General features: G+C 44.6%; 1 protein-coding gene across 7 annotated transcripts in view; it reads right to left on the minus strand.

Moving 5' to 3' along the window:
• LCLAT1 (lysocardiolipin acyltransferase 1) overlaps positions 1-16005 on the minus strand; it is a 260122-nt gene that overhangs the window by 180840 nt on the left and 63277 nt on the right. For 2 of the 7 annotated variants that reach the window (XM_087863750.1, XM_045809142.2), the window contains exon 1: positions 5341-5515. The exons of 1 other annotated variant lie outside the window; for it this stretch is intronic. The gene's annotated coding sequence lies outside the window, so the exon portion shown is untranslated. Of the gene's footprint in view, positions 1-4011; positions 4349-5138; positions 5291-5319; positions 5516-16005 lie in introns of those variants that run through there. 4 more of the 7 variants (XM_045809139.2, XM_045809140.2, XM_045809141.2 and 1 more) reach the window with 4 other exon arrangements.

The following is a 16005-nucleotide window of genomic DNA, read 5'->3' on the forward strand; positions in this document are numbered from 1 at the left end:
AACAATGGGTAGCATAAGTCTTCCCTTTACTGTCCCCAGAGCAGCAATCTACTTCCTGTAAGGAAGTGAACAATTTCAGTTTTCAGAAACCCCAACTGTGAAAGACTGCTGATAAAGTGGTTCATCACCCCTGGTCAGCCTACACTGACGGTGCCCCTCAGGTATCCCTTCCGTTTGCCTCCGGGGTTATCACAGTAGGATCCTCGTGTCCCCACTGCCAGATAGAGGGAACTAGGAAAAGCGCAGTGAACACTTTCTGCCAAATCAGGCAAGTTCATCAAGGCCTTCTGTGAGCTTTACTCCACGGCTACAAGGAACTCACCAAGGGCTTTGCTTAGCTCCACTATTACATCTAAAACCTTGCAACCACGGGGATCACAGTAGTCCTCATTACCCAAGAGCAATTAGCACGGAATAGAAAAAAAACACACAGTGATATCTCTTAAACAGAGACATCACACAATGATGAAAAAGAGACTGGGGTAGAATTCCCCCCCCTCGAAAACGAAACACAATATAAACCAATTTATTTTCATAATGTATCTGATATTAACCAAAATTTAGGTTACACTTGAAACTATGCACCAATTCTTAGGACAAGGAATTAACAAGGAACTGGGACATAACTTTGTGGCCAAACTGTAAAATGGCAAGATATGAGAACCTTTATTTCACAATCGTAACAAATTATAACAAAGAAAATTTATACAATTATAACAATTATAGCAAAAGAAAAATTCTAGGTTTCATCATTTATTCCTCTGAAGCCTCTCATGCTCCTTTTTAAATTCTTATAAAGCATCTCCTTCATCATCATTCCAGCTGGGTTTCCTCATCAAAAGTTAATTAGTCTAACATTGCCAAATTCTCACTAGCACCTCTTTAAATTATAACAGAAAGTGCACAAATATCAGGTGTGCAACTTGAATTTTTACATATACATATACCCACAAAACGAACGCCCAGCTCAACATATAGGACATTTCCAACACTCCAGAAGGTTCCCGAATGAACCACCATTCTAACTTCTATGCCCAGGAAATAGCTGTACCTTATTTTTGGACTTCATTTAAATGGAATCATATGGTATGCAATCTTTTGTCTGGCTCATTAAGTCTATGAAACCCATCCATGTGGATATATCAGTAGTTCCTTCTTTAACTGCTTTTGTAATGTTTCCTTTTATAAATATACCACATTTACTCATCCATTCTGCTGCTAATGTACCTCGGGTTTTATTTAATTTTTAGTTATTATGAATAAAGTTTCTATGAACATTCTTTTACTTTTTTTTTTTTTTTTGGTAGACCTATACATACCTTCCTCTTGGGTATATATCTAGGGCTGGAATTGATGGATTATGGGTAAGATTAAACACAGCCAGTTTTCCAAAATGATTGCACATTCCCACCAACGTATACGAGATTCAGTTGCTTTACAATACTGGCACTAATAATCGTTTTAATATTAGCCATTCTGGAAGGTGTGTAGTAGTAGCTCACTGTTTTAATTTCCATTTCTCCATTGGGAGTCTCCATTTAGGACTAATAATGTTGAACATCTTTTTATATGCATACAGACCATTCAGAGATCCTCTAGTAGAAAGTGCCTGTTCAGAACTTCTGTATGTATTTTAAATTGTCTTTTTCTTATTAATTTTATACATACAAACATACACACACATATATTCTGGGTCGGAGTCCTTGGTCAGATATATGAATTACAAATTTCTTCTTCCAGTCTGTATTTTGCCATCATTTTCTTAATGGTATCTTTAGATGGAGAGATGTTCTCAATTTTAACAAAGACTGACATCAAATTTATCAATCATTGTTAGAGTCATTGCTTTCAGAGTCCTTTTTAAGAAATTTACTCTCGTAGCACTAGAGTACTAGTTCTGACTCTGAGGTTTGAACAGTTCTCAGCCTTGCTCTGAACCCATGAAATCCTGTGTCTCTGCAAGGTTTCCAGTTTCACCTTGCAGTCAATTTAGAATGCATTCATTCATGTTTCGTTGTCAGATGCTAAACAACTCTACTGTTACGAATGTTTGAGTGGAGATCAGTTTTACAACTACAGAATTCATTTGTGATTACTTCCATATTATAATAGACTTCTGTACAAGTATATTAAAAACCTAACGTAAAAATAAATGAAAAAAATCCTCTAATACCTGTTATTCTAACATTTTACCCCAACATACGTTTAATGATTCTTCCCTCTCCTTTCCAGTGGCTTTGCTCCAGGGGAGCCACCTTTTCACTAGACCCTGCTGACTTTTACGATACAACTGAGTTTTCTGTAGTCTACGAAACCAGAAGACTACAGGAAATTATAAGCCTGGTTCTATTAGATCTTATTGACCCAACAACTTCAAAGGCTTTACAATTCTCCCAAAACCCAGTAACAAAGAACTTTCTGCTCTACCCTTAAATTAACAATATCTCCAGTCTGCAACCATATTGTTCCCCAAAAAAGCAAAACAAAACAAAAAACACCTGACTCTTCTTGCTTAGCAAGTGTTCCCCTCTCCCACCCTATTATTCTTCACACCCAATCAATCTTCCATTCTGCTTTCAAAAATGTGTGTGGTGGACTCTGAACTCTGCTCTGCCAGCGAATGCCCTGGTTCACTCCCTCGCCACCTCTTGCTTAGAGTATGGAAACTGTCCTTAACTAGTCTCCTTACATTCTTTCACCCAGTCACCTCTCCAGAACTGAAACTTGATCGTATTACTCATTTGATTAAGATTTTTCTACAGGTCCCAATGCCCACGTGATAAAGTCACTCTCTCAGCTGAGAGTTCACAATCTTTCCTCTGTTCTCTCTCAGCAATTTCTGCAAAATTCTGGTCTGACCCCTGGACACCCACGCACTCTCACTCATTCTGACTCTCCACTGCTAACTTCTTTGGCTGGAAGCACTTTCTCCTTTACCCTGCAGTCAGCTCCCTTCCTATCATGGCCAGGGCCACCCCAACAAAACCAACTGTTTCCTTGTATGTATTCCCACAGCTCTCTGTACCCACCACAACTGTATCTGAGGTCGTTTCAGACTGCATTAGTTAATTATTTATTTGTCTCATTCACTGGTCAACAAACTTCTGGACCTGGGACTTCTCCCTGGACTTCCTGAAGGATAAGGTCAGGAATTTATCTTTACAAGCCAAAGACTTGGCAGGGCAATTCCATAAAGGCTCAAAGGATAAATGAATGTCCTAGTCACTTTTATTCATATCTTTTTTTCTATAAATAGACTTGAATACTTTATACAAATACATCAAAGCAATGAACCTACGTTTTCTTTCAAAAACCACCCAGCAAGTTATTTTTTTGAGAGTTTAATAAAAACTAAAATCTCCCTTAATTATTGGTTTGTGCTTCCTGTTAGGAATTAATCAACTCTGTTTTGAAATTTTTTAAAAAAGGGCATCAAAAGTAGGATGAATATACCACTTAACCAAAGTAACTGCAGTCATCACCATATAAATCACTACTGGATGCCAACAGAATGAAACATGGTTATTAGTTACACAATACAACCAAAAGATCACAAAATACTTCACTGAAAAATGTGTTGCTATATATCCCCTTAACACATAACAAGTCTATATGATATAAGAAGAGTACGGTATGCACGGTGGTTAAGAACACAGTTGTTCGATTTGGTGCCTCAGTTTCCTCATCGCAAAACAAAGATGAGTGAGTACTCACTTCACAAAGTTGCTAGGTGACTGAGTATGCACACACAACATCCTTAGTTGAGTAACTGCATGGTAAGAAATGTCAACTGTTACTCCTATGTTTTTCACTTTTGTATGCCCTTTCATATATATCGTCTTGGTTTTTTTTCCCCTCACAGAAGTACAATGAGATCGTTTGGACAAGAAATGCTTTGCCCATTCTAGAGGTAAGATACTAACAAAGAGGTTATATGATTTCCCTAACATATTGTAAGCGGCAGAGTAGGAACTAGAAACCACAGCTACCCCAGCCCCAGGCCAAACTGACCAAATTTCCAGGTAGCAGTCTGGAAGAAAGTCTTTTGGGTTTCCACCAACTGTTTCCTCTTGGTGGTGAGCAGCAGCCAGCCTAAACACCTGGTGGGGGCAAATGAACGAACCCATTTGGTCTGATTAAAAGGTAGGAGAAGCCTCACTTTCACAATGCCTGACACACAGTGAACACTCCAAAGACAGGAACTACTGATAACTGAAACACAAAGTGCTACTGCGCTTTCTCAATGACAGAACAAGGCACTCCACAAAATCAAGCCTGCTATCAAATAAAAAGTCACTTGATACTATGCTTAGCTGTCACAAAGTACAATATGGCAACAGAAACTTTTTAAAGAATAAAACTTTTATAAAATAGATAATTTTTTTACTATCAAAAATCAAGTTTTGCAAAAAGGACTTTCATTAAGACACTTTTTGAAAACTAATTATATTTCATGACATATCCTTGCCCAGATAAGCAATATGAATAGACAATATTTCATCTCTGAAAGGCCTTCACCATACTTTTCCCTGCGTCCCTAGGCTTAAACGGAATCCCAGTCCTCAGCCTTATCTACAGCCACGTGCACACAAATACAGTTATTGAGCTTCGAAGGCAGAGGCAATATTCCGGGGAACCCATCTGAAGCGGGTTAAGTACAAGGAAGAAAAACGTCTCTAAAACACTCAAGTGCCCTTTTTATTTTTTCTCTTCAGTGAGCAGGTAGAAGCTAAGATACACCTTAACAATCAGACTCTACATCAGTTCCTGGCTGGGGCCGACCTTTCCTTTCGTGGCACTGCCACCCTGGCACCTATGGGCAGGCATCTGGCGCCTGAAAGATACACAGATTAGGGCTCGACAGCCCACGTCCAAGCCTCGCACGTGGCGGACACTTTGGGACATTTTGCACATGTTATTTAACAGTGGCAGAAACAGAGCTATGCTCGGGGCGAGGCAGCTCCCGGACCCGTCCAGGTCTGGAGCGGCAAGGTCCTGACACTAACTGTAACACCGACGGGGCACCTGGCCTGCCTAGCCCTGCAGCCGCCTAGCCCTCGCCGAGCTGCCCCGCGCTGTCCCGCAGCCCCCCGACGCCTCCGCCTGCCTCAGAATCGCTTCCCCGCGCCTCCCCTCACCTGAGCCGGCCACGCCGCCACCTGCGTCCAGCCCCCAATTCCTGGTCAAGTGACCGTTACCGGGGCCTCAGCCCGGGGAGGCCCGCGGCTCAGGGATAAGTGTCCGTGGGGCTGCTCTCCCGCCGCCAACTCGGGGATCCCCCGGCCGCCGCCGCCATTTTACAGGCGCGTAATCCCCCACCTGACAGTTCCGGCCTCCCACCTGTGACCAGCAGAGGACGCCGCGCGTCGCCGTGGGGGTCGCGTGGACGAGCTGGAGAATCCGTGGGGGTCACAACCTCCGAGCAGAACCCGCCGCTAATTCATCCCAAAGCGGGGAGGCGTCCGGCCCGTCGCCCTAGTAATGCGTCCCGGCAGGCTCCATCCTGATTGGCTGCGAGCGCCGTGACGCGACGGCGTCCCAGGCTGCGTGGGAAGCCCGGGTCCCCGGCGCCCCGCCCCTGCTCCCCTGCTCCCCTGCCGGGGGCACCCCGAACGCCCGCAGTTGAGGGCTCCCTTAAAGGGACCGCGCTCGCTTCCTTGTCTGGCCTCGAGGAGAGCCGGGCGGTGTAGGGGCGAGAAACAATAGCCATAAGAACCCTTGGGGGCATTGTCCCAGGGAGCTTAATTGTTCCGCGGAACCTTAAGAGCTTCAGAGTGGAAAACAGAAATCTGGGGAATTTAATTTACAAGCCTAATTTATAGCCTGAGGTCCCCAGGCAAATCAGTAGTAGAACCAGTTCTAGAACTCAGGTTCCTGATGAGCATACCACGTTCTCCCTGGCAGGCGCAGTATTTCCCCACTCTAGAGAAATTTCCCTCCTCTGAGCACCCGCACCCTTACATCACACCCCTTGTGAAAGGCATTCATTGGTGTAGGAAAGACGTTAGGGCTCGAAGCCAACTGCCAAGAAAGAATTCTTGAGATGTCTTTGGTGAAGAAAGGTGATTTTATTAAAGCATGGGGACAGAACCCAGGCAGAAAGAGCTACAATGGGTAGTGAGGGGTGGTGATTATATACCTATAAATTGGGAGAGGCGTTAGGAATAGGATAAATCTCTAAGGAATTTTGGAAATAAGGTTTCCAGGACCTTGAGGGGAATAGCTATTGTTAGGAAAAGGTCATTTATTACCATCTAATAAAACCTTAGTTAGCAGACCCTTCAGATATATATGGGCGGGCCATATGCTTGGGGGATGATTGCCAACAGGTATTTTGGGGGGTTTACAGATAAAGGAAATATCTAAAGGCATTTTTATATACTAAGTAGACTTACAGGATCCTGGGGGTCAGGCCAAGATTGCCTTTTACCCTTAGCAAAGTATTAATACCGAGGCAGTTGAGTCCCTAGAGGAATGTCACTCTGCCAGTTTCAAGGACTTGCCAATAGGCTGTAGATTGTAAGGAAATTTAGTAATTTTTCTTCTGCCTTTGTTTCCCATATTATTCATCATTTTCTACTGTGGGGTATCTGCCCTCTAACCTACTAGACTCTAAACCTCCTTAATGGTGGGGACTGTGGTTAAACCTCTTTCCATTCCTTTTTTTTTTTTTTTTAAGATTTTAATTATTTGTTTGACAGAGAGAGAGACAGCCAGCGAGAGACGGAACACAAGCAGGGGAAGTGGGAGAGAAAGATGCAGACTCCCAGCAGAGCAGCCTGATGTGGGACTCTATCCCAGACCACTTCTTGCTCAGTGGGGAGTCTGCTTCTCCCTCTCCCTGCCCCCCCCCCAAATAAATAAATAAAATCTTTTAAAAGAAAGTGTAATATTGTCTGTCCCATATAAATGTCATTTTTCCCTGAATGTGATACCATTTTTGTTTATTTTCTTTGTTCGGAGAGGGGGAGCAGTACCAGGGGCTTTGTTTGGCTCTTCCTGCTACAATAGTTCCTACACTATGGGTTAAGAACCAATACGAGGGTTGTGTCAACTGCTAAGTATGTCCATTCCAATTATACATTCAGAAATCAGGGAAATGATCACCAGGTTGGTAAGCGGACCCAGTGGACCCACTGTGAGACAGACCTGAGAGGAGACTTCATTTATTATCTGATGCCAATATGCCCCAACTTTAACAGGGGGCCCATGATGGTGCTTTGGACCCCTGGGTATACCCATCGACTTGGACCCCGAATCCAACATCTCTCAAAAGTTCAGAGTATTCCTCTTTCCCCAGTCGAAGGTTATCCAGGGAATGAGCATCAATCACTTCAGAGGAGGACTGAAGAAATGGGAATATACTTGCTGTGCTGTTCTAGGTCCTTCCTCATGGACACCCAGCCTCTCTCAGTCCATGTGCTCTAGGTCTGAAAACAGGCTTAGTTCTTGAAACCAGACAAGAGACCACGACTTGTCATTGCAGTGAGATTGGCCCCAGCCATCCACTCATGCTTTCTTAATCTTCTCTGATTAAATATTGATCAGTACCCTTTCTTGCCACTCATCTACTTCTTGTCCTTAGACATACTGTGTTCTCTTATTCATCTCCATAGATCCGCTCAGCCTCCCTGGCTGCCGCAGGCATCTCTGCTAGTCTAGGGTCCTGTTCTCTCCATTGTACTAGGGGGTCCTATTCTACAGCAGCGTCTTTCACCACCAGCCCTGGTCTACAGAATTCAAACACCACTGAGCTTCCCAGTGATGCTGGTGCCCCCTCTGGAGCATTTGCTATTTGACCTCAAGCATAAGCATTTGACCTTAATAGCCATCCAGGACCTCTTGAAGAACATGGTCAGCTGAAAGGTTTTCTGGTCTTATTTGGTCGATGTATTTTAGCACACTTACTTCCCAAGGCTTTTTGATTCCTGTGTCTGCCTTCTGCCATGATAGTTCTGCCATCTCTATTTAATTTTTTAAAAAGATTTTATTTATTTATTTGACAGAGAGAGACAGAGAGAGAGCACAAGCAGGGGGAGTGGTAGGCAGAGGGAGAGGGAGAAGCAGGCTCCCCGCCGAGCAGGGAGCCCGATGCAGGGCTGGATCCCAGGACCCTGGGACCATGACCTGAGTTGAAGGCAGACGCTTACCAACTGAGCCACCCAGGCACCCCTCTACTTTATTTAATGTGGTTGTTACTTTCCCCAGTTTCCAAGAATCATCCCAGCAGTGTATTAGAACTGGTTCCAAGAGCTCTTGCCACGGTATTAAATACTGTCATGGGAATGTGCCTCTTATTAGCAAATTTCCCTAAACCAGCTTTACATTCCACGTCCCTTAATCCAATACACCCCTGATCCACATCTAGGCATATTCCCCCCACCGTGAGTAGGTCCTGCTGCCCCTGTGGCATACAATCTTTTCTCTCCTTTATAGCCCCAGAACCTCCCTCAGCAGATCAGGGTGAGATCCGACCCACTTTAAGTGAGGGTGGCTTCTACATTCCAAAAGGGAGAGAGGCCCACTTCTACAGGTATAGATGGTTCAGGGAATCTGAGGGTTCAAGGTTCTCAAGTGCGTCTACTCAGATATCCCAGCCCTAGGTCTCAAGGTTCCTCTTTCCCCCAGTGTCATTGAAATATAACTGACGTGTAATGTCGTGTAAATTTAGGGTGTGCATGATGATCTGATATACACATATATTGTGAAATGCTTACCACAATACGGTTAGTTGACACATCTATCACCTTAACGAGTTACCTTTTTGTACGTGCATGTGGTATTCTGGAGCATGAATTATACCACAAGGTTATTCAACCTTGAGACAAGGCGGCCAGCCACTTGTATTCCTGTATCAGTCAGGGATTGACTGCAGGCTGCCTGAATTCCTGTATCAGTCAGGGATTGACTGCAGGCTGCCTGACGGTGGAGGGTGCATAACGAGCTGGGCAAGGCGGCTCCTATTTGGCTGAGGGGAATCCTTCCAGAAACGGGGAAGCTGTGAGCCATTAAGAATCAGTGCTCACAGCAGCAGAGGGATGGGTGACCTATCTGGGACAGGCACCAACAGCATTCACTACAGATACAACATGACAGCTAAGTCAGTGTTAGTATTTCATTTCATTTCATTTCATTTCATTTTTTTCATTTCATTTCAATGTAGGCTCCATGTCCCATGTGGAGCCCAAAGTGGGGCTTGAACTCACCACCCTGAGATCAAGACCTGAGCTGAGATCAAGAGTCAAGATTCAACTGACTGAGCCACCCAGGCACCCCAATGTTAGCTTTTTAAAAGAATATATATATGATCACGCATGTCTAGAATATTGGGGAACCCACTGCAGTAGTTGCCTCTGGAAAGAAGAATTGAACACCATTAAACTGACACATCAGTGTATTGCCTTTGTACCGTCTGACTTTTAACCAGATGTATGTATTACCATTTTAATTCGGGAAGGGAAAAATTAAAAGCCCCTTCAATGTGCCTATAAGATTAGGACATGCTATGAAGCTGCTCTACTACCCAGAAGGGTAGTTTTCCCCAAGTTTCAGAATTCTTCCTGAACCCTACACCAGAGTATCACAGCTGATGAATTACTCAAGCTCATGAGCCATTGATTTGATACTCACATTTAATAGGGCGCTCTCTGCTATGCTCAGGGAAACACTATGACAAGCAGGAAATCCCAAGTCCTCGTTCTTATTGTACTTTGGTTATTTGGGGGGGTACTCTCTATGCCCATGTAATTGCTTCCTCCACTTCAAAACGGGGTGGTAATGAGGAAGAATATGTACTCAATAACAGATCTCAGGAAGAGGCAAGGAAGCTGCTGCCAGGAAATCAGGACTAACCCTCCGGTAACAAGTGGAAGGAACACACGGCCCAATGCTGGCAGAGGCCACAGGACCCAACAGGAGGCTGAGCGCTGCCCATTTCTTACAGCTTGGTTTCCCTGTTTGCAAAAATCCCTGTGGTTGAGACTTAGCAGACTCTTCGTTACCCAGCAATATTCTGGAATTCAAAAGCTATTTGAAAGCAAAGGTTCTGACTTGCTGAGAAGGCACTGTGTCCTAGGTAGTTCAGGAGTCTCAGTGCTGGAATGAGTGGCTTGGAAGATGCAATACATTGATGTTAACACAAACCAGTGGTGGAATCCAATTCTGATGGCTGTCTTTCTGCTGCTCCAGCTCCAAAAGGGGGTATGTGGGAATCCCCCTACTGCACACACATCCACTTTTTGCTGACTTCTCCAGCTTGCCTCTCCTGGATCCCTGGCCCTTTGTCTCTGGTGGAGTTCAGCAAATGGGAAGCACCGACAGGAGTCTGCAGGGTGGACTGAGACAGAGATCAAGGCATTGTTTCCCTGGGCTCCCTCCCTGTGGGTCTGTGGGCTTCATACTCCACCCAAGGCCACAGCTCCTCTCCTACAGCTCAGCTCTCACTGAGTCCTGGGACCCCTTCCCTCCTCCTATCCCTTCAGGATGTGTGGCCTGCCTGATTTATCATAGCTATCCCTGGGCTGCTTCATCATCCTCTATTAGTCTCCCTTAATTACACCTTTATAGTAATCCCTTTAACTCTCTCCAATCATCCCTTCTGAACATTCCATTCGTTTCTTGCCAATACCCTACCTGATACATCAATGGACCAAAATTTTGCTTAGGCTAAAAAGATTAAAATGCCAGAAAGTAAAGTTAAATCCCTGGTGATGAATCACTCACCCAACACAGACATATACATTTGTCTTCCTGCTTTTTAACACAAACCCTCTGGTATCAGGAAGAAATGCTTTCAGCCATACGTAACAGCACACTCAATTTACAATGGCTTAAACCACTTGGGTACTTATTACTAATTACTCAAAGGATAGATGTAGGCTGTCTCAGAATTGGTTTTATAACTCAAGGAGGACAGCAAGGACCCTGGTTGTTATCGTCCTTCTGCTTTGCCTTCCTTAGCTTTTTGGTTTTAAATGTTCATGCCTGTTGCCTCATAGCCACAAAATGGTTGCCACCAGTACAGGCATCAAACGCAGGAAATAGTAAACAGAGGAAAAGGTGTTCTCCTTATTGATGAGGGAACAGAAGGCAAGCTGAGAACAAAGCAGAAACTGACTCCTGCAACCTCCCCCCCACACACCATGGGATGTGTGTGACTTTCCTCAGGCACTTCTGGCTGCCCTAAAGGACAAAGAAATAGTTAACCTATAGATACCACAATCCTGCAAGACTTAAGTCTCCCTCAGTTTTGCAAATGTCTTTAGCAGTTCAAGAAAGAACCGTTTCTATCAATAACCTAGCTTCCAGAAGGGAATGTAGATACAATTAAATGTCTTTATAATCTGCAGGCTCCAGGAAGTTCCCAACCATCTTCATGTTAATGCCTTGCTAAAGGGCAAAACCACCTTGACAATGGCAAGGCTTCTGGTATCTTGTGAATCTTCTTTAACATATGAAAGTACTTTCTCAACCTCCCTTTTTTCCTTACCTCCCCCAACCCCATGGTATAAATCAGCCACCCCTCACAACCCTGGTGCAGCCCCTCTTTCTGCCCATGGGTCCTGTCCCCGTGCTTTAATAAACCACCAATTTTGCACCAAAGACGCCTCAAGAATTCTTTCTTGGTCGTTGGCTCCGGACTCCACCCCACTGAACCTCGCAAGTATTCCATGTCCTCATCACTTATGAGGCTTTATCTTTTTATCCCGGAAGAAAAATCCTCTCCAGAAACATCCCCATAAATGTCCTTGATTGTCTCATTGGCCAGAACTTAGTCACATGGCCACCTCTATTTGTAAGGAGTGTGGGAAGGCAAGCATCCGACTTTCCAGAATCTACAGGGGGAGGTGACAAAAGGGGGGTTGCGAATCAAAATTGAGTAAACAACCAACACTGTTTATCACATTCTATGGGGCCAGTGAACCCCTCAGCCCAGCTGTCCTTCTCTGAGAAGTTAATTACGCTGTGTCTTAGTAAGAAATGTCTGTTACCTCTTCCCTACTGTTTCTCTAAATGGTAATGAACTTTAAGGCCCAACTCCAATTCCTTCAGCATCTATTTATAACCTCCATTGACTCGCCCTGACGTCTACATAATCTGTCTGGGATGGCCATCCAGAAAACTGTACTAACTGTATTTTCTTAATTTCTGTATTCTTGCTGCTCAGGGGCCGGGGCCTCATTCCTGGAGAGAGCTGACAACGTGCCCACGAGCCTGCCTTTCATACGTAAACTAACCAATCCAGAGCACAGCCCCCACCCCACCCCCACCGCCCCCTACATCTCTTCTCTCTGCTCTTCTAGGCTAATTTCCCTGCCCTAATCACCCCAAGGCCCCTACCAGACAACTTGGGACATCCCCTCTCCCCCAGAGCCTGCTGAAATTACTCAAACTAACCAATCCTCAACCTGCTTACTCAGCCTTGCCTGTCCCTTCCCATGGAAACCACAGTAAAGGCTTTGCCCATGTTGTCTTCCCATTGCTTCACCTCCTGACCAAACCCGGTGCTTTCCCATATGGCCTCTGGGCTGGGCAGTGTCTCCTCCTATGGCCTCTGGGCTGGGCAGTGTCTCCTCCTTCGGGAACTGTGAATCACAGTTTTTTCAATGGCAGTCTTATGTGTTGACCTCACCTTACCTGAATAATAATAAAAGGTATATTTTTTAATGAGTTTTTTTTTCTTTAAAGATTTTATTTATTCATTTCTTTGAGAGAAACAAAACCCTTCTCCATAATCTACTCCCCTTGGTGGTTTCCTACCTATTGTCCTTTCTATCCCAGGACCAGCTCTGTAGGGTTATTGTTCCAGGACTACAATTGGTCACGTCTTACTGTCCTTCCCTAGAATAGGCACACGTTCCCCATGGTCTTCCGACCAGAGCACCTACCAGACAGACCATCTTTCCCTGCTAATGTTGCCACTGCTGGGAATTATAATTTAAGGTAGGCCAAGGACCACATGCTTTCAGCGTTGAGGAGAAAGACACAAGGGGCATTATAGGAAAGAACGCCATGCCATCTGCTACACACTAAATTACGTAATTTTACTATAACCCCAGAAATTATATATTGTTCTCATTTTACGGATGTAAAAATGAGACTCAGTGTATAAGTTTCCTACCACTCCTGTAACAAATTATCATACACGTGGTGGCTTGAAACAGCACGGATTTATTCTCTTACAGGTGTAGAGGTCAGAAGTCCAAAATCAGTTTCACTGGGCTATCGCCCAGGTGTTGGCAGTGCCCATCCCTCCTGGAGGCTCTGAGGGGAGAACCCGCTTCCCTGCCTGTTTCAGCTTCAAGCGGCCATTGGCACCATTGGGTGTATGGCCCTGTCTTCCATCTTCAAACATATCACTTACTGATCTCCGCTCTCCACATCTCATCGCCTTCTCCTATTACTATGGAAACACAGGAAAATGTCCCTCTGCCTCCCTTTCGCTTTTCTCCTTTTTAATTGAGTGTAGTTGACACACAATGTTACATTAGTCAGTTGCGACATAGTGATTCCACAAGTCTGTACGTTATGCTGTGCTCACCCCAAGAGTGGCTGCCGTCTGTCACCACACAACGCTATTACAGTATCATCGACTCTATTCCCTGTGCTGCGCCTCTCATCCCCGTGACTTATGCATTCCATAACTGGAAGATGTACCTCCCTCTCCCCTTCACCCCTGCCTCTGTCTTATAAGGACACTTGCGATTACATTTAAGGCCCACCCAAATAATCCTGGATAACATTCCCATGTCAAAATTGGTAATTTAATTATAATTGCAAAATCTCTTGCCATCTAAGGTGACATTCACCTTACATTTTACGGATTACAGAAATGAGGACTGCATGGTTTTGAGGGCAATTATTCAGCCTATCACACTGGATTTCACTAAGCTGGAATCATAGTGTCAGCATTCCTGCATGCTGCAAGGACTGCAGGCTTCTGGAAGGTCTAGGGGGGAATCCATCTCCCTGCCTTTTCCAGCTTCCAAAGGTCATTTGCTCTCCTTGGCTTGCGGCTGCTTCCTCCTTCAAAGCCAGCAGTGAGGGGCGCCTGGGTGGCACAGCGGTTAAGCGTCTGCCTTCGGCTCAGGGCGTGATCCCGGCGTTACGGGATCGAGCCCCACATCAGGCTACTCCGCCATGAGCCTGCTTCTTCCTCTCCCACTCCCCCTGCTTGTGTTCCCTCTCTCGCTGGCTGTCTCTATCCTGTCGAATAAATAAATAAAATCTTTAAAAAAAAAAAAAAAGCCAGCAGTGAAGCATCTTCAAATCTCTCACTGACTCCAACCCTGCTTCCTTCATCACTTCCCCTTCTTTGACCTGACCCTCCTCCCTCCCTCCCTCTTTCCCTTATAAGGACCCTTGTGATTACACTGGGCCCAGGAAGACCTCACCTGCAAAGTCCCTTTACCATATAAGGTAACATAGTCACACTTAAGGGTTTAAGACCTGGGCATCTTTGTCTTTGATGTGGCAATTATTTCTGCCTCCCCCACTCCTGCTGAAAGCAGTTCGGTGGTTGCTGGGGACAGGGGTGGAGAGGAACAGAAGGGAGGGCCTACAAAGGAGCAGGAGGAACCTTTTGGGCGTGACGTCTCTGATCATCATGACTGGGTGATGGTTTCATGGTTATACACAAATGTCAAAACTTATCAAATTATATGCTTTCAAAAGTACGTGCAGTGCACTCTACGTCAATTATTCCTCGATAAAGCTATTTAGAAATTAAATGTAAAAAAAAAAAAAAAAAAGCAAACCTCAAGGCTTTGGCCAAGTGTAGGAGCTAGACCATCCTGCAGCCAAGATGCACCCCCAGTCCATCTGATGTCAAACCCCATGCCCGTGATAGAGTATCGCTTCCTTTCTCCTCGCTTCTGTATGTTTGAGACGATCATGTTTGCCCTTTAGGGCTATGAGTATATGGTACCTGCTCGATAAATGGTCACTTCCTTCCCTTTCTCCGTTTACGCTTACTGACTGGCCAGAGTTTCTAAGTATCCTGGCCCATGTTCTATGTCAAAGAACCTGAAAGTTGACATTTTCTTTAGGAGAAAGAGAAAGGCATCTGAGAAAAAAATGCGAAATGGAGCCAACAGGATGGTAAATAGATCTTATCTTCAAGGATTCTCAGCCACAAATGCCCCAGACTGTAATATGCAAACCAATGTCTAGGATCAGACGTAGTGTGTTATTCGAGTCTCTTAGAAATGTAGGCTGGTTCTTTTGGTTGCCTGGCAATGAGAGATAATTCCCATGAACAAATAAGAGGCTGCAAGCACATAGAAGGTGCCCCGTGTTACAAACTAACAATGGCATGAATAATGCTTGCTGTATCAAGGTCACAAAGCCCTCCCTGCTTGGTGCATGGGGGTGAAACACAACAACAGTCAAGATACCCAAAGCCGTTTTCAGGGTTTCCTCAAAAGAAGAAAATATATCCATCTTTCCATCAGTTACGTATTTATGTGTTTAGAACACAATATCCTCAATTCTTAGATAAATGAAACTGTTTAGAAAAAAGGGCCCACATTTCCATTTTCCCCTGAAATTCTTCATGGAACACTATATACCCAGGGCTGCCCCACCCCTGATGGCACCTGTTGTAGACTTAAGATTCGAGTTGTAGATGTCAGCTTGGATCCATTTGCTTAATCTCAGTATCTACTATTTCTACCCAAGGCCATGCATGTCAGATGATCATATTCACCTTATGTTGGTCATACCCACCAACCTAGGGAAATAGGAATAAATAAATGAAAACAGTGATGAGAAAGAGAAGATGGAAGAGAATAGGAGATCTGCAGTCCTCAGTTTACCACTGCGAAGCACTGTCCAGCAGGCAAGCTACTAACATACAGTGCGTTTAAGACGGATAGTCCTGGTTTCAAAATTGGTAAATATAGTAGAGAGCCAGACACGAGGATTGAGTTCCACTGTCACTTGTCAATCCTACAATTTGAGGCAATGAATTTAACTTCTTTGAGCCTCAGTTTCCCCATCTGTTAC

The sequence above is a fragment of the Ursus americanus genome, chromosome 7, assembly GCF_024610735.1.
Source record: "Ursus americanus isolate L20-20 chromosome 7, mUrsAme1.1.p, whole genome shotgun sequence".
In the NCBI taxonomy this organism is placed as follows: domain Eukaryota; kingdom Metazoa; phylum Chordata; class Mammalia; order Carnivora; family Ursidae; genus Ursus; species Ursus americanus.